Raw genomic sequence first — 18,850 nt, 5'->3', positions numbered from 1 at the left:
CCTGGGGCCTGTCGGAGGAAGGTGAAACCTCCCACCTGCACCTCCAAGCAGACAGACCGCTCAGAGCTCTTCTCCCAAGCCTCCCATGCATTTTCTGGGCTGCTGTCCAAACCCTAGTAGACGGTGATGATTCTTTGTCCAAGTCCCAACCCCAATCATTGGAACCAGGAGAATAACTTAGAAGCTTGGAGTCCTTTCTAGTTTCTAGTTGTCTATAGCTGAGACCATGGTAAGTCTTGCATGAGTTGAAGACTACCTCATCCCTAATGCTTTCAGGTATGGGAAATCCTGAGGATGGGGATAAGTGGAGAGGCTTTGGGGCTAGGTTGCATTGGACTTCCAATTATGTGGGTGCTGAAGAGGTTAACTTGGAAAGATTGACAGCTTTCAAAACTCCCCCCTTCTACAGAAGAAAGTCTCTAGGGAGGACCATTGGACAATAAAGTCCTCTCCTTCCTAGCAATGAGCAAAAGTCCTGTGTACGATTCATCCTGGGCATACCTACTATAAGAAGGATGTTCCACAAGCTGCCCAGGAATGTGTTAAACATCTCTACCCTGTGGGCTCAACTCCAGCCATATGTGGCTGTTGACTGCTCTTCTTCGTTGCCTTTGGCCTATTTTTTTAGCCTGGGCCAAGTGCACTTCAGCCCCTTGTGCTGCATTTGCCTTGTTGTTCTTCTAAGTTAAAGTGTGGGCATCTGGCATGCACAGTCACTTCCAGCAGGAGCTACTCTTGGCCAAATCACAGTGATCTTATATGTTGCTCTGTGTATGTGGGGCGGGGGAGAGGGGGGGTGCTGGTACTGGGGATTGCACTCAGGGCCTTCAACCTCTTGCTTAACTTTTTTGCTCAAAGCTGATGCTCTACCATTTGATCCACACTTCCACCTCTGGCATTTTTCCCCCCATGGTTAATTGGAGATAAGAATCTCATAGGCTTTTCTGCCTGAGCTAGTTTTGAATCTTGTTCCTCAGATCTCAGCCTCCTGAGTAGCTAGGATTATGAATGTGATTTACTAGCACCTGGCTCAAAGTGCTTTTGATTGTAAAAGTTGATTGGCAGAAAAAGAAAACTGTCACACACACACACACACACACACACACACACACACAGGAAGAATTTTTGAAAGTATTATCATTAGCTAATATCTACACACACACTCTGGATGAGGTTAATCATAAATGGTAGTAAATATACATTTATACTTCAAATAATATTCTTTTTGTATGTGGGAGGGGTGGTACTGAACATGAATTCTGAACCTCATGCTGTAACTTGGCTTTTTCTGCTCAAGCCTGGTACTCTACTATTGGAGTCACAGCTCTAGTTCCAGTTTTTTTTTCTTTTTTTCTTTTTCTTTTTGGTTAATTGGAGTTAAGAACCTCATGGACTTTTTTGCCCAGGCTGGCTTTGATCCTTGATCCTCAGATCTCAGACTTCGGAGTAGCTAGGATTATAAGGCATGAACCACCAGTACCCAGCTCAAATGATATCTGTGATACCTTTTTTTTGTAACCCAATGAACTATTTATTCTTTTGTTATTTACTTTTTAAATTATCTTTAAGTAATTGTACAAAAGGTTTTCAATTTAACAAATCAGTTTGCAATTATAGTATCTCGATCAATAGCTCCCTTCCCATTGGTCTCCCCTGTCTCTCCCAACTCCACCCATACTCTCACGTTATGTACATTCAATATTATGACTTCATCCATGTACCTTTCCTCTCTCCATTTTTTTTGTCCTCTGCCCCTTAAAGCCCCTACATACAATAAAACATGTTTCAGCTTCCTGGCATTTATTTTGTTCAACTGTCAGTTGTTCAAAGGAGTTAGACCATTGGAAATTTCTCCTGAGTATATCATACTTCAGTGAATTCGGTTGTATATACATGCATTTAACCCTGTATATGTTTTCATATTTGTTTCTTTTTTTTTTTTTTTGGTCGATCGTGGGGCTTGAACACTGGGCCTGGGAACTGTCTCTCATCTCTTCAGCTCAAGGCTAGTGCACTACCACTTGAGTCACACCGCCACTTTCAGTTTTCTAGTGGTACATTGGAGATAAGAGTCTCACAGAATTTCCTGCTGGGGCTGGCTTTGAACCACAATCCTCAGATCTCAGCCTCCTGAGTAGCTAGGATTACAGGTGTGAGCCACCAGCACCCGACTAGGTTTCTCATTTAGATCTAACTTCCGCAAATGTCAGAAAACACACACCTTTTGTCTCTGAAAGCCTGACTTACTTCACTGGACATCATTTTCTGCAGATCCAGCCATTTCCCTGCAAAAGAGACTGACTCTCCAATATTCTGTAGTATTGTCATTTCCCGGATGAGGAAAGTGATGTTCATAGCGAGTTCCCAGAGGAGTGCAAGGATCTGGGCAGGCTCTTGCAATGACAACCAGGGAGTCACGGATGGCATGTGGGGAATGGGAGCAGAAGCTCCTTGTGGGAAGGCACTGTGTCTTTGCATGCTCCAGTGTCAGGGACGATGTGTATACATAGCTGTGTGTACTGTGTGTATACATGACACAGCAGTCAAGAGTGTCTTGACAGCTGGAAGAACTGACATTTGAGTTACTACATCTTTGGACCCACTTGTCTTCTTTGAGAAGAAGCTACGTAAGATCCAGGTAGAAATGCACGGTGGTCAGCACCTAGTACTACAGCTATCAATAGTCTGCTATCCACCCACCTCTTACCAGATTAAACAGGGACAGGCTCCCAGCAAAAGGGGTGGTGGCCACTTGGCCATTGTCAGTACAGGGGAGCAGTCTTTCTAGTCTTGGTTAGCCTTTGCCAAGAAAGGGCCTCCTTCTGCTTCATACCCTCAAGGACAGTTCAATGATCTCTGAATGGCACTCAGACTAGAAAGAATGGAATGAAGATCCAAATCATTAGGGTTTGCAACCTTTCTTCCATTGAACTTGTCTCATTGAACTTCTTTTTAAATTTTTATTGTTATTATAGAAGTGATGTACAGAGGGGTTACAGTTACATGAGTCAGGTAAAGAATGCATTTCACTTTAGTCAATATCGCCCCTTCCCTCATTCTCTCTCCAGGTTTTTCCCTCCCATCTCCACCCACAAGTTGTATAATGTTCAATATAGTGCCCAGGAAGTATCATTGTTGCATTTGTTCACCCTTTGTCCCTCCTTTTCTGTACCTTCCTTTATACTCCCAAAGACAAATAAACAAACAAACAGAACATACGGAAAAGAAAACAAAGCCAGGCACTGGTAGCTCTTGTCTGTAATTCTAACTACTCAAAAGACTGAGATCTGAGGATTATCATTTGAAGCCAGGCCAGGCAGGAAAGTCTTACTGTAAGACTCTTGTGTCCAATTAACCAACAGAAAACCAGAAGTGGCACTGTGGTTCAAAGTGGTAGAGAACTAGCTTTGAACGAAAAAGCTCAGGGACAGTGCCCAGGCCCTGAGTTCAAGCCCCACAAATGATGTAGGAAAAGAAGAAAAGAAAAACAGCAAAAGAAGAAGAAAAAAAACTTGCTTCCATTTTCTGGAATTCATTTCCATAAATATTATTTTGTATGATCAGAGGCACATAAGTATTGTGCCTTGTTGCTTCTCTCTTAAGAGTATCCTCCTTTGGTCTCACTGTGTGAACTGCACGTATGTGTGTGTGTGTGTGTGTGTGTGTGTGTGTGTGTGTGTGTGTGTGTGTATGTCCCTAAGGGTGCTATACCTTAGCTTTTCTACTCAAAGCTGGTGTTCTACCACTTGAGCCTCATCTCTACTTCCAGCTTTTTGGTGGTTAATTGGAGATAAGAGTCTTATAGACTTTTCTACTCCAGCTAGCTTTGAACTGTGATCCTCAGATCTTAGCCTCCTGAGTAGTTAGGATTATAGGCATGAGCCACAAGTCCCTGCCTTGATTGGACTTTTGATCTTTAAACTCTCCTTCTCACCACACTTCTATTCAGACTCTCCAAGTACACCATCACACTTTCTCCTGCCCTCCCTCTACACATCATGAACCTCTGCTCCTTATCTTCTGTCAGGTCATTAAGTAACTTGAGGTCCATGCAAGCAAGCTGATGGTCCATGAGTGTAAGACTTAGAACTGCCCAGAGAGGAGAATAATATCCTAGATGCCAAGACTATTATGATATCATTCTTCCTTTTCTTGTCATCAACCCGGAAAGAGAGGTGACAGAGAACATTTAAGCCAGCTATCTGTTTCTCATAAATAAAAACATTGGTTCTTAGTTCCCCATAGGGAAGGCCTAGAGATTTTGAGCATAATGCTGGATAAAGAACAATGAGCTGCAATAATGAATCTTTTGTGTGTGCGTGTCTATGTGTGTGCAAGTGCTAGGGCTTGAACGCAGGGCCAGAGTGCTGCCCCTGAGCTTTTTTTCCCTCAAGGCTGGTGCTTTACCAGTTGAGCCACAGCTCCATTTCTGGCTTTTTGTTATTAATGGGAGATAAGAGTCTCATAAACTCGCTGCTTGGGCTGGCTTCAATTGTGATCCTCAGAGCTCACCCTCCTGAGTAGCTAAGAATACAAGTGTGAGCCACTGGTACTTAGGCTTGGATCTTTTTTCTACATATTTGACCAAAAAAGCCTAGTATTCTAGTTTCTTTTCCCAGGAGTCTTGTGCTTACTCTTCATAGGAATTAGAAGTAAAACTCAGAGGCAAATAAAACCTCTGCTTTAGCTAGAGACACTGAAGTGAGTCAATGGTTTCCATCATGTTGGAAGCTTAAAGTCTGGCCTTGTGTGTCTCTATATCCACACCATCTTCTCTTAGTTCCTGGAGCATTAGGTTATTTCAGTGCACTCTGGCCAAATGGGAAGGCTCTTTTTGTACTTATCTTGTTTGGTGACTTTTCAGAGCTTCATGGTTAATACTATTTGAATCACTTGTTATCGTGTTTCATTAGATGATAAATTGACATTTGATCATTAGCAATTAGCCATTTATTGCTGTTATTTCTTTATCCCAAAGAACCTTACACCCTGGAAGCAGAGGGCAATTAGGAGGAAGTGGTGTTAGACCAGAGAAACTGACAAAAAATTATATGTATCAACATTGTACATATAGAGAGTTCATTCCTAACAGTAATATAGTGCATTTCCTGAAGGATCTGGCACTAAAGAAAGAGATCTGTAGAAGTCAAGATGAATGAGTCTGTAATTCCAGCTGCTCAGGAGGCTGAGGCAGGAAAATCCCAAGATTGATACCAACCATGGTTATACAGTGAGACTCTGTCTCAAAATGAATGAATGAACAAATACATAAATAATAGCTATCGAGGAGGCTGAGACCTGAGGATTATAGTTCAAAGTCTGCCCAGGCAGATAAAATTGAGAGATTATTCTCTCCAATAAACTACTAAGAAGCTGAAAGTGAACCTGGGCACTGGTGGCTCACACCTGTAATCCTAGGTACTCAGGAGGTTCAGATGTGAGGACTGTGGTTCAAAGCCAGCCTGGGCAGAAAAGAACTCATGAAACTCTTATCTCCAATTAACCACCAGAAAACTAGAAGTGGTGTGGCTTAAGTGGTAGAGCATGACCTTGAGCAAAAGAGCTCAGGGACTGCACCCAAGTCCTGAGTTTAAGCCCCACAACCAATTTTAAAAAAGGCTGAAAGACTATACTTTCAGGGATCATTTCTATAGTTCATTACTAAAAAAAAAAAAAAAAGGCTGAAAGTAGAAGTGTGTCTCAAGTGGTTAAGTACCAGCCTTGAGTAGAAAAAGGAAAGCGAGGGCTTGAGTTCCAGCACCACTGGCAATCACACAAAATAACAAATAGGTCTGTGGGTGTAGTTTCATGGTAGAGTACCTACCTAGCATGTGTGAGGTCTTGAGTTCAATTCTCAGAAAAATTAAGAAAAGGAAAATAGAAAGAAAAAAAAAAGAACAGGGGTTAAGAATCCAGGAGACCAAGGTTCACCTCCACCCTGAACATTTCCCTAGAGCTCTGGGAATTGTGAACTTTCACTTCAGTAACTTCCCAGGGACAGGACATAAAAGACCAGGACATAAAGTCAATTCTGCATACAAGCCGGACCTCAATGTGTGCATGGCTGGACTCTCCAGGTAAGGAGAAAGAGAAATAAACCTCCTCATCCAGGGGCAAAACGAGCCTGGGTCATTTTTGATGGTAAGAAACATAATATCTCTGTAGACTTCAGAGCCAAACATCAGTACTTCTCTGAGTATACGGTCTAAATAAACAAACAACAAAATCTCAAGCATAGAACTATAGTGGCACTGAAGGCCAGTGGCTTATACCTGTAATTCTAACTACTCAGAAAGGCTGAGATCTGGAGAATTATAGTTTGAAGCCAGCCTGGGCAGAAACATCCTTGAGAGACTACACACACACACACACACACACACACACACACACACACACACACACACACACACACCTTATTTAAAGTGATCCACCAGAAAACTGGAACTGGCTGTGGCTCAAGTAGTAGAACACTAGCCTTGAGCTGAAGAGCTGAGGGACAGTGCCCAGGCCCAGATTTCAAGCCCCACAGCTGACAAAAAAGAAAAGAAGAAGAAGAAGAAGAAGAAGCAGAAGAAGAAGAAGAAGAAGAAGAAGAAGAAGAAGAAGAAGAAGAAGAAGAAGAAGAAGAAGAAGAAGAAGAAGAAGAAGAAGAAGAAAGAAGAAGAAGAAGAAGAAGAAGAAGAAGAAGAAGAAGAAGAAGAAGAAGAAGAAGAAGAAGAAGAAGAAGAAGAAGAAGAAGAAGAATTACTCACAGTCAAAGTCAGAAATCACCCACAAAAAATAACATTGATTGGGAGTCATCAGAAAGAGACCCATAAAGGTTTCAGATGTTAAAAAAAATCTCATACACAGTGTACAATAAGCTTAATAGGTTCAAAGAAAGAATAGAGAAGTAAAAATAAAAACAGACTAACAAGAGAAACTTGGGAAATAACCACAAAGAATTTCTAGAAATAAAAAATAATATATTGAATCTTGCCAGGTACTGGGGCTCACACCTGTAATCCTAGCTATTCAGAAAGGCTGAGATCAGGAGGATTATAGTTTGAAGCCCGCCTGGGCAGAAACATCCTTGGGAGACTATTTCCAAAATTACCAACAAAAAGTTGAACTGTCTTAAGTTTTGTGTTCAAACCTGTCTCCCCCTCCCAAAAAAAAGTGAAGATAGAGAAGACATGATACAATTACAGAATAAATCTTTTGGGTACCATAACATACGTGGTTATGAATATTAGTTACATGTTAGGCCCAGAGCTATTTCCAAGAGCTTTAAAGAACTGCTTTCATATTAATTGCATTCTTTGACCACAAGTGAACTAAAAAGATGCAATAGCAAACAGGTAATGCTTTGGGAACAACATCAAAGCTTAACGTGTAGCTTGACAAGACAAACGTTTGTTTTCTTGCCCAAGGTGAGATAATGTTCTCTCTATAAGCTCAGAGATCTGGTGCATCTCAGCTTGACTACACCTTGTCTCAATAGAAAGGGACAGAGCATGAAGAAGTATATGCTACCTTCTCTCTCTTCCTCTCTCTCTCTCTCCCTCTCTCTCTTTGTCTCTCTCTCTGTCTCTCTCTGCCTCTCTCTGTCTCTGTCTCTCTCTCTCTTTTGGTCAGTCATGGGGCTTGAACTCAGGGCTTGGGAGCTGTCCTTGAACTTTTTTGCTCAAGGATAGAACTCTACCACTTTGAACCACAGTACCATTTCTGGTTTTCTGATGGTTAACTGGAGATAAGAGTCTCACAGGTTTTCCTGAACTGCAATCCTCAATTCTCAGCCTCCTGAGTATCTAAGATTACAGGCTTGAGCCAAGAAGGGCTGGCTATGCCACCTTCTTAAATGTTTCCACTGTATTTCATGGGCCAAAGCAAATCACATGACTATGTTTAACTTCAGGAGTCAGTGAAGGCCAATCCACCACAGGCCCAGAGAAAGAGAATTAAAAATATTGATGAACACCACAACAGTCATCAACAAAGAGTTGCAAGAAAAACCTTTTGCAAGAAGATCATTTTCCTGGTGATACTGGGGTTTCAACTCAGGGCTTTACACTTGATCAGCTTGCTTGTTCAAGTGGCAGTCTACCACTTGAACCATGTCTTCATCCCAGGCTTCTTGCTGGTTATTTTGGAAATGGAGTCTCACAGACTTTCCTGTCTGGTCTGGCTTTGAATCATGATCCTCCAGATATCAGCCTTCTGAATAGCTAGGATTATAGGTATGAGCTATTGGTGTCTTGCTGCAAACAGACATTTTAAGCCAGGCACTGATGGTTGATTCCTATAATCCTAGCTACTTAGCTGAAATCTGAGGATCACAGTTCGAAGCCAGCCCAGGTGAGAAAGTTCATGAGACTGTTATCTTCAGTTAGCCTCCGAAAACTGGAAGTGGAGCTGTGGTTCAAAGTGGTAGAGCACTAGCCTTGAACAAAGAACTCAAGGACTGTGCTCAGGCCCTGAGTTCAAGCCTCATGACTGACAAAAAAAAAAAAGTAATGTATGGGTCTGAAAAATTCACTATGATGTAAAAGAGAAAATACTTAGAACTTAATAATATATTGAAGCTTAGGGATGTAGGTAAAATAATATTTACATTAAAATGTATGATACTATTATTGCTTAGGGTGTTACTAGTGGCAAACATTATGTTACGTACTGTACATATAAATGAGTAAAATAGTCATTTATAATTTTCATAGCAGCCTTTGAGTAGGTATAAATGAACTAGCTGAAGCTCAAAGAGGCCAACTGAAATTACACAGCTTATAATAGTTGAGCTAGGCATCAGTTATTGGACTTAGGCATCTAGCTTTAGAATTGTTACAGTATAGTTGCAAAAGGTTGTATCAGAATATTTCTAAACAATGCAATGGAGTTTAGATCATTGAGAAAATATTATAAACAACTTTGCGCCAAAAAGCTTAAAGTCTGAGAAGTGGATACATTTCTAGGAAAATGCAGTTTGTAGCTGGGTGCCTGTGGCTTACTCCTGTAATCCTAGCTATGCAGGAGGCTGACATCTGAGGATAGCAGTTCAAAGCCAGCTCAAGCAGAAAAGTCCACGAGGCTCATCTCTGAGAAACTACTCATAAAAAGCCAAAAGTGGTGTTGTGGCTCAAGTGGTAGAGTGCTAGCCTTCAGCACAAAGAATCTCAGTACAGCACCCAGGCCCTGAGTTCAAGCCCCAGGATGGGCATAAAAAAGAGATGGGGGGGAAAAAGTAAAGAAAATGTAATTTGTCAAAACTGACTAAAGAAGAAATCGAAATCTGGATGGTCCTATAAGCATTAGAAGGCAAAGAATTGATGATTAAAAATGTCCTCTCACCACAAACAGACCAATTAACGTTGTAAACAGAGATTCTTCATTGTAATAAAGTCGTTTGTTAGACATTTCCTTTGAATTGACTGGAACTCTATTGTCCTTTTCTCCCAGGTACAAGATCTCCAGGGAATGAACCCTTCTCGCCCAGGAACATCTCATCTTCGTATTGTTTTTCTCTCTGTGGTGTTATCATCTCAAAACAAGAAAAAGAAAAAATAAAAGAAGACAGTTCCCAAGTGTGTGTTAAAATGTAGAGTACAAATACTTCCTGTTCCCCACATTATCTTTAACAAGATCCTTTTAAAAAAAAATCTCCCTCACCATTTTGATTGTGTAGAGTAATGATCAAGTTAAGTATGGTTCTGGATTCAAACTGACCCAAGTCTGAATCTTAGGCCTATCATTTAATGACTGCATGACCTTGAGCTTGTCATTTTAGCCAACCAACCCCCAGGTTCTTCAAGAGACATTGTTTTCCCACCTCACAAGAACATCTGAAGAGTAAAGCAAATGAACACATTTGGGAGGCTGAAGCAGGAGGATTGTGATTCAAGTAGAGCCTTAGCTAGCCTCCCCCCAAAAGAGGGGAGGGGGTGACTGGGTACTGGTGGCTCATGCCTGTAATTCTACCTACTCAGAAGGCTGAGATCTGAGGATCATGATTCAAAGCCAGCCTGGGCAGGAAAGTCTATGAGACTCATCCCCAATTAACCAGCAAAAAAGCCAGAAGTGGAATTTTGACTCAAGTGCTCAAGAGTCCTAGCCTAGAGCACAAAAGCTCCAGGACAGTACCCAGGCCCTAAGTTCAAGCCCCAGGACTGGTACACATAAAGAAAAAAAAAAGCGATGAGCCAGTGGCTCATGCCTGTAAGCCTAGCTACTCAGGAGGCTGAGTGAGATCTGAGGATCGTGGTTCGAAGCCAGCCCCGGTAGGAAAGTCCATGCTCTTATCCCTAATAAACTACTCAGAAAAAGCTGGAAATGGCTTAAGTGGCTTAAGTACAAAGTGGCTCAGACCCTGCGTCCAGGCCGAGTTGAAGCCCCCCAAAATATACCTAAAAATAAAGATGAATAAATAACACACAGAAAGCACTAAGCAGTTGTCTGCAATGTAGGAAATAATATCAGGGTGTTTGATATTTTGTTGTACTTTGTTTTTTTGGTGGGAGGGGAATGTATTTTCTTGTTTGGCAGGTTCTTTAGCCCTAATTAGTTATTATTACTTTGTTTTTTTCTTTTGTTTGTTTATTGTGCTGATCCTGGGGCTTGAACTCAGAGTTTGGGCACTGTCACTGAGCTTCATTTTGCTAGCCACAGCTCCACTTTTTTTGGTGGTTAATTGGAGATAGGAGTCTCATGGACTTTGCTGCCCAGGCTGGCTTTGAACCATGATTCCCAGATCTCAGCCTCCTTAGTAGCTAGGATTATAGGTGTGGGCTTCTAGTGCCCAGCTCTTATTTTATCTTAATTATGGCTGATTAGCTTGGCAGTTGAGTTCACTATCATAGCGACAATATCTCTTGTTAAATTTCCTACATTGTGAAATGATCCATTCATCTCATTTCTAACTCTCCTGCTGTTCACATCTGTGGCCTGGAATCAAAATGAGATTCTAGGAAGTGAGCTTAACATTTCCCACTACCCATGAGGAGTCAGTCATCTTACAGAACATTTGACACCAATTCTCAGTAACTCCTCACAGTCCCAAATTCTTCTGCTAGTCTTGAGGTTCTTCCTAATTTCTAATTTCAATTCCTTTTTATGAAGCTTGTAACATTCATTCAAATCTATCTGCAGCGATAAGGTCTTTATTTATTTTTTTATTTGTTTGTTATTTGTGTGTGTATATGCGTGTATGCACATGCTTTCTCTGCTCAAGGCTGAGCAAAGTCTATGAGACTCTTATCTCTAATTAATCAGCAAAAATCTAGAAATGGAGCTATGGCTCAAGTAATAAAGTGCCAGCCTAGAGCAAAAAGCTAAGAGACAGTGCCACAGCTTTACCTCCTGCTTTTTGCGGGCTTATTGGAAATAAGAATCTTACTGAGTTGTCTGCCAAGCTGACTTCGAACTGAGATCCTTAGATCTCCCAAGTAGCAAGGATTTCAGGAGTGAGCCACAATGCCCAACAATGACCTTAAATTTTTTTTTCTTTTTGCTTATGTGGTGCTGAGGAATCAAACCCAGGGCCTCAGGCATACAAGGCAAGCGCTCTACCACTGAGCCACCTTCCCAGCCCTGACCTTAAAATTTTTAATTCTTTGATGGTGAGTAGAGCCCTTAGCACCCTTACTTCCCTATCCACACACAGGGATCTTAATTTCTTTGGCTTTCCTTCCTTCTTGTCATTCAATCCTACTGATTTCGAAACTTAGCATGTAATAATAAAGCCAACAGTCAAGAAGCAAATAGGCAATAAAATATTTGAAACTTACAAAAACAGTAATTGACATGAATAACCTTTGTAAACTGGGAAAATAGCTTTTGCCTGCCAGGGCATGTTTTATGATTCAAATGAAAATCAAACAAGGAAAGAAAAGTACTCTGCCATCTGCGAGCTGAGATCTGAGGTTTTATACTAGGGCTTTAGTCTGTGTAACCACTGTTTGAATGCAAATTCCTCTCAAAGTGGTGACCCTTACTGGGCTTTGCGAATTGTGATCCACTGCAAAAGGGTTCTTTGGGATGCTGATTGTGTGTGTGTGTGTGTGTGTGTGTGTGTGTGTGTGTACTGTTCTTGGGGCTTGAACTCGGGGCCTGGGTGCTGTCACTTAGCTTTTTTGCTCAAGACTGGTGCTCTACCACTTGAGCCATGGCTCCTTTCTAGATTTTTGCTGGTTAATTGGAGATGAAAGTCTTACAGACTTTCCTCTTTGGGCTGGTGTTGAACCATAATGCTCAGATCTCAACCTCCAGAGTAGCTAGGATGACAAGAATGAACCACCAGTGCCCAGCTTTCTAATAAACATTTTAATACTGGGGGAAACAAAAGTTCTGTGACCAACTAAGTTTGGGAAATGCTGGTCGATAAAATAAATGTAATGCTTTAGCTGACAGGATCTTGGATGATCTGGCCCTTTGCTACCTTTTTTTTTTTTTTTTTTAATGGTAGTACTGGGATTTGAGCCTAGGATCTCATGCTTGCTAGGCAAGTACTCTACCACTTGAGGCATGGCATGCCCTGAGCCCTTTTTGCTTTAGTTCTGTTTTTAGAAAGAGTCTTTTTCTTTTGGGCCAGGACCAGCCTCAGACAGTGATCCTTCTACCTATACCTCTAGAGTGAGTAACTGGGATTAAAGACATGTATCACCATGCCTGATACTCTTTATTATATCTGAGTTCTCACCAAACATCAAAAATTCACTCTCATCTGAGTCCCTTGGTGTCAGATTCTCTCCCGGGTCTGAAATGATATCTATCTGAAGTAGCTACTGCCAGCGCATTATTCTTTATACTCGTCTTTAATTCCATCTGAAATTGCAAGGTTTATTTGACTATGATCTGCTCTTTACTAAAAATTAAAAGCCTTTTATCTAGCCTATTCATTGTTACAGCTTTGGTATTTAGAATGACACCTGTTACCGAGTAGGCACCGAAATGTATTTGAATAAATGATCAACAATAATTAATTAATTAATTCAATTCAGACCTTCTCAGGGTTTTTCATGTGTGAAACTGTATTGGAACCCTTTAAGCAAGAAACGTGGTATGCATGTTTCTCCAAATCTATCAGAAGCACCCCCTGAAGCATCCTGTACAAATTTTCATGTTGCTCATACATTTGGAGATTGTGCTTTAGATTTGATATCTAAATCAATTTTAGGTTCTGTCTGAGAGCCAGTATAATGAATTATAGAGTCAGGAATGTCCCTGGCTATCCACTGAAGATGGATGGATAATAAAAGAAGGATGGAAATGACTCTTAAAGTAATAAATAGGTCAGGATCTTGGCTCAGACAGATTTGTCTCCAAACTTATGTGATATTTCTTTAAGGTCTTTCTCAGGTCACTTGTTCCTAACATTAGACTCATTTATTTCTGTGGAGGCTTTATTGCATTTTTTGTTGTTACTGCTGCTGCTTGTTTTTCTTTCTTTCTTTCTTTCTTTCTTCCTTCCTTCCTTCCTTCCTTTCTTTCTTTGTTTTGATGGTACTAGAATTTAACTCTGGATTTTGAGCCTTATTGTTATTTTTGTGTTATTGTTGCTTGTTTTGTTTTTGTTTTGGGGGGCACTGGAATTTGAACTCAGGATCTTTGTGCTTGGTACATAGGTACTGTATTGCTGAGCTATATCTCCAGTCCCTCCCCTCAATCCTCTGGGTATGTGTTGAGAAGAAAGCTAGTGTTTCTGCCCAGGTTGGCCTCAAACTACCATCCTCTTTAATTCAGCCTCCCAAATAGCATGAGCCACTAGCACCAGCTCTGCTGAGGCCTTATGAACAGAAAGCCCATAGATGCACACACACATACACACATTCAACAAATGCTCTACATTACATCCTAACAAGTGGATCTGAACACAGTAGCCATAATGTTCTTTTATGCCTATGACATTTTCATTGTTTCCTATGCAAATGGCTTGGTAATTTCCTTTTGATGCATTCTTTCAGGACTGAAGGCAGGGCCAGGGGAGAATGTTCTAAGAAATTATTTTGTCCACTCATTATCGGTCTGGAGAAAATATTGTTACCTCTTCTTACCTGCTTTTACCTGGGCAGAATAGAAATGAGCAGAGAAATGAGAAGGGCCTAGTGCTGGAGAGAAGGAGAGGTGGTTGTTGTCTGGGGGAACTAAAAGTATAATTCCTCTTCATCTTGGATGAACTGCAATAAGTTCAATGCTTTCATTTACTTGAAACATAATTTTGTGAAATCTTCTAAATTGGCTTAATAGTTCGGAGGAAGTAAGAATGATCTTTACAAAAATAAGGCCCCAATTAAACTGTGAACTCATTGTAGAAGTATTATAGTTCTGCTTAAATGTTTAAAAGGCAGGCACCATAAAAACTGGTTTCTGGAAAGAGGGGTAAGAAACTGTCAACAGGGAGAGAAGCTATAGAAAACTGGGTTGGGAGAGGGAGGTTTAGAGGAAGATTTGCGGGGTGGGGAGGACTTGGGGGTAAGGGCCAGTGTTGGGGCTTGAACTCACGATCTAGTAACATTTTTGCCTAAGGCTGGTGCTCTACTATTTCAGCAACACCTCCACTTCATCTTCTGGTGTTAATTGGAGATAAGAGTCTCATGGGCTTTCCTACTCAGGCTGGCTTTGAACCTGGATCCTCAGATTTCAGCTTCCTCAAAAGCTAGGATTACAAGTACCAGCTATCAGTGCCCAGCTTGAACTGATTCTTTTGATGCCTAGATCATATACTTTGCTAGAAAGCAAAAATATAATAAACAAGTGTTAAGTATAAAAAATGTCCAAATAAACTTTGGAGAGTAAAAGGACAAAGGACAAAGAGAAGGAAAAAGAAACTTTAAACAATGACCTGAGTACCCCTAATAGCTTTATATAAATGGGATCCTTCAAATAAGGTAGCTTTCGCTTGTTTGTCATGAAGATTTATAACCTCTTCCTTTCTTTTTCCTTCCTTCCTTCCTTCCTTCCTTCCTTCCTTCCTTCCTTCCTTCTTTTCTTCCCGCCTTTTGAAAAATGTTTATTGCACACCTACTTAGTGAAAGGCACTCATGAGACTAGAGGTACACAAGTGAATAAACACAATTCCAGTCCTCAATGAGCTCACTAATACAGCATCATAAGAAGTCTAATGAGATGTCACACCTATAATCCTAGCTACTCAGGAGGTTGTGATTTGAGGATCATGGTTCAAAAACAGTCCTTTTAGACAAATCCCAGAGAATCTGATTTCCAGTTAACTAGCAAAACAAGCCAAAGTGGAGCTGTGATTCAAGTAGTAGAACACCAACCTTGAGCAAAATAGCCAAACAAGAGTTTGAGGCTCTGAGTTCCAGCCCCAGTACTGGCAAGGAAGTCTAATCAAGTGTCAGCAAAGTGCCAGAAGAATGGATGGTTGTCAGTGAAGAGAGTAGGAAGGTTTTTACAGCAGTGGTAATGTCAGCATAGAGGAGAAACCACATGGTAAGCAGGATTTGTAAATGTTCCCTTTAACTCTCGCCCAGTTCCATGTCACCATCCTGATTATAGGGTGGAAGGGAGATTATCCGGTTGAGCCTTATCTAATCATGAGCCCTACAGAAGCAGAGCAGTTCACCTGGCTGATGACGACAGAAGAGTAGGTCTGAGGAGGATTCGTGTGTCATTTCTGACTTGTAGGTGGAAGGAGACACATTTATCTATTATTTATTTGTTATTAAAGAGAAAAGCTGATGGCTGGCAAGGAGATTCTTTCCTGAGCCTTCAGATAAAAGCCCACCTGGCCTCCGCATTGATTTTGGTTTTGTCAGCTGCCCAGCAGAACCTGTGTGGACTTCTGACCTACAAAACATGGTGATAACACACGGGTGTTGTTCAAAGCTATTTCTATGGCCTAAAACAATGGAGGGTTTTCTATTCAGAGCATGAACACAGTGATAGAGAGTGCTCAGAGACCTTTGAAGAGAGCAAGAAGCTGTCTAGAACTTGGGGTGTATGAGTGCCAAGGGAATGGCATGCAAAGCTTACAATGTTGCGTCTGAGCCACACTGGGAAGCCATGGTATGTCTGCAAATGGAAGAGTTTGGCTTTTATTCCTGAATACCAAGCTCTGCATCCTCTCTACTTCTCTTCCACCCACCATGGTAAAGATCCTCTTATTTCACTATAATCGGGGATGTCCATATTTTCTCTTCCCTCCCCCCCCCCACCACTTTTCCTTCCTGTCTATTTCATGTTGTTCCTGCTTTGTCGGTCTTAGAACTGTTCCCATTCCTGGATGAGAATGTGTAGGAGCCCTGATCATGTAGCAGGACATTAACTGTGGAGGGAAGACACAGCTGAGTGACTGTGACCTTGACAAGGTCCTCATGCTCAAGCTCACCAACATCCCCACCACTAGGCCCTTCAGAAAAAGCTAGCCAATGATGAAGAGAAAGGGAATGTCCTCTTCCAATGGGAGAGCACAGTGGACCACAGCCTGGGTGTCTCATTAGGCAGTGATGATAAAGAGGCTTTCAGCTACAATCTAAGGCTCCTATTGGTCATAGGAGAGCCCCTGATGGTTCCCACCTGTAATCCTAGCTACTCGGGAGGCTGAGATCTGAGGATTGCAGCTTAAAGCCACCCCAGGTTCTCTTGGCTGGTCTTGAGGCTTGGGCACTGTCCCTGAGCCTCTTTGAGCTCTAGGATAGTACTCTACCACTTGAGCCCACAGTGCCACTTCCCAATGGTGAGCAAATGCAGCAGTGGTACTCACTAGACGCCATGTTGAAAATGAACTATACAACTTGTGAGAGAGGGTGGCCAGGAGGGAAAAACTAGGAGAAAAATGAGGGAAGAGGAGACAATGTTCAAAAAGAAATGTACTTATTTTCTGACTTATTCAACTGTAACCCCTCTGCACATAAACTTTACAATTAAAACAAAGGAAAGCCAGCCCAGGCAGGAAAGTTCCTGACACTTTTCTCTCCAATCAACCACCAAAAAGCAGAACTGGACCTGTGGCTCAAGGGATAGGGTGCTAGCTTTGAGCACGGAAGCACAGGAAAATCATCTAGTTCCTGAGTGCAAGCCCCAGTTCAGTTCAAAAGCTGCCTGGGAAACAAAGGAAGTGAGATGTGTCTATCAGGGGCTTAGAAAAAACTCTAGTTCATCTCAGTGTTCAAATGAAGACACTTTGATGAAAGAAGATATGTAATCTCTGTCTCTGTATCTGTGTGTCTGTCTGACTCTCTTTGTCCCTCTCTCTTTGTCTCTGTCTCTCCCACATATCCTTCCACCTTTAGATCCTGGGAAATGCAGGTCCTCTTCTTGGCCCAATCAGCAAGAGAGCCCAGGAAGACACATCCAGAGGAGACAGCCTCTTTCTTGCAGTAGAGAACAGAGTGCAGAAAGATGGAGTGGATCTAGGGGAAATAGGAGTGAAGAGCAGAGAATAATCTGCATATAAGATAGCCAAGCTGGGCACCAGGGGCTCATGCCTGTAATCCTAGCTATTTGGGAGGCTGAGATCTGGGGATTGAAGTTCAAAGCCAGCCCAGGCAGGAAAGTGTGTGATTCTTGTCTCCAATCAGCTACCAAATAAAAAGTGGGAAATGAAACTGAGCTCAAGTGATAAGGCATTAGGCTTGAACAAGAAAGCTCAGGAATAGCACGCAAGCCCTGAGTTGAAGCCCCAGGACTCACACCCAAAAAAAATGAAAAAAAGAAAAAGAAAAAAGCCAAGAGGCTCATTGCTTTGCCATAACGTGACCTTTGCCAAGACCCAGACTATGTGTGGACTCATCAGGACCATGCTTAACCATAGGACCTTTGTCAGAACTATCCCCTTGCCTGTCGAGACCAAAAGGGCAAGAGGAAAGGGAAAGGTTCCCATGGCCACAAAAGCTCACATCCTTACCCTCCTACTCAAAGGACCTTTTAAGAATATAGTCACCATCTCCCACAACAGGAGAGGGTTTGGGGAATGAACTTGGGGATATCTAATGTCATTGTAGCAGCATCTAGGCCAGGGGCCTTAAAGGCTTCCCAGAGATGGGAGTTGGAACTAGTTAGGGTCCACATTCTCTGAGTAGTGGGAAACCAGGACTGGAATTGTGGGCTGACTGACCGCGTCTTCCTGGGCTGTGAGGCTGGGGACGCAGGGAGAGGGGCAGGAAAGAGATTGCACTGGGGAAGGATGTGGTTGAGTTCTTCTTTAAGAACCCAGCGTGTTATCTTTGGGGTCAAGAAAATTATAGGGGATTGATAAATTTACTAGAACAGCAAGAATCATACTGGTTTTGTTTCTTTATTTTTCAGATTTAAATAAGGACATTCTTTTTCCCAAAAGATGCTCCTCAGGAAGATATCAAGTATTTATTTATATTTATTTATTTGACAGTAGTAGGGCTGGAACTCAGGCCTTGGGAGGTGTCTCTTAGCATTTTTTGCCCAAGGCTAGCACTCTACCACTTGAGCCACCCCTCCACTTCTGGTGTTTTGCTGGTTAATTGGAGATGAGTCTCACAGACTTTCCTCCCCAGGTTGGTTTCAAACGGTGATGCTCAGATCTCGTCCTCCTGTGCAGCAGCTAAGACTACAGGTGTGTGCCATGGACGCTTGGCAAGATTCTAGGAATGCTTCAGAGCAACCAGATACTTTGAAGTTAATACAGGGCAAGAACTATAGACTGGGACCCATCAGGACACGTGGAGCCCTTGAGTAACCACACTCACCACATACCCCATGAGGCTCTGTCGTCCAGTTTGGACAATGCTTTGCCTCCTCTCCACCATTTGGCTGAAAAAGCTGACCCAGCGCCTGGCTCACAAGGGTAAGGCCTCTCTTACAGTGGGATTTTCAGCACCAAGCCAACAATTGGGAGAAAAGATAAGGCAGATTATAATCCCAAAAGGCCCCTCAGTCCCCT

Source organism: Dipodomys ordii, unplaced genomic scaffold (assembly GCF_000151885.1).
Source record: "Dipodomys ordii isolate 6190 unplaced genomic scaffold, Dord_2.0 Scaffold42, whole genome shotgun sequence".
Classification (NCBI taxonomy): Eukaryota; Metazoa; Chordata; class Mammalia; order Rodentia; family Heteromyidae; genus Dipodomys; species Dipodomys ordii.
This window is presented reverse-complemented; position numbering follows the sequence as displayed.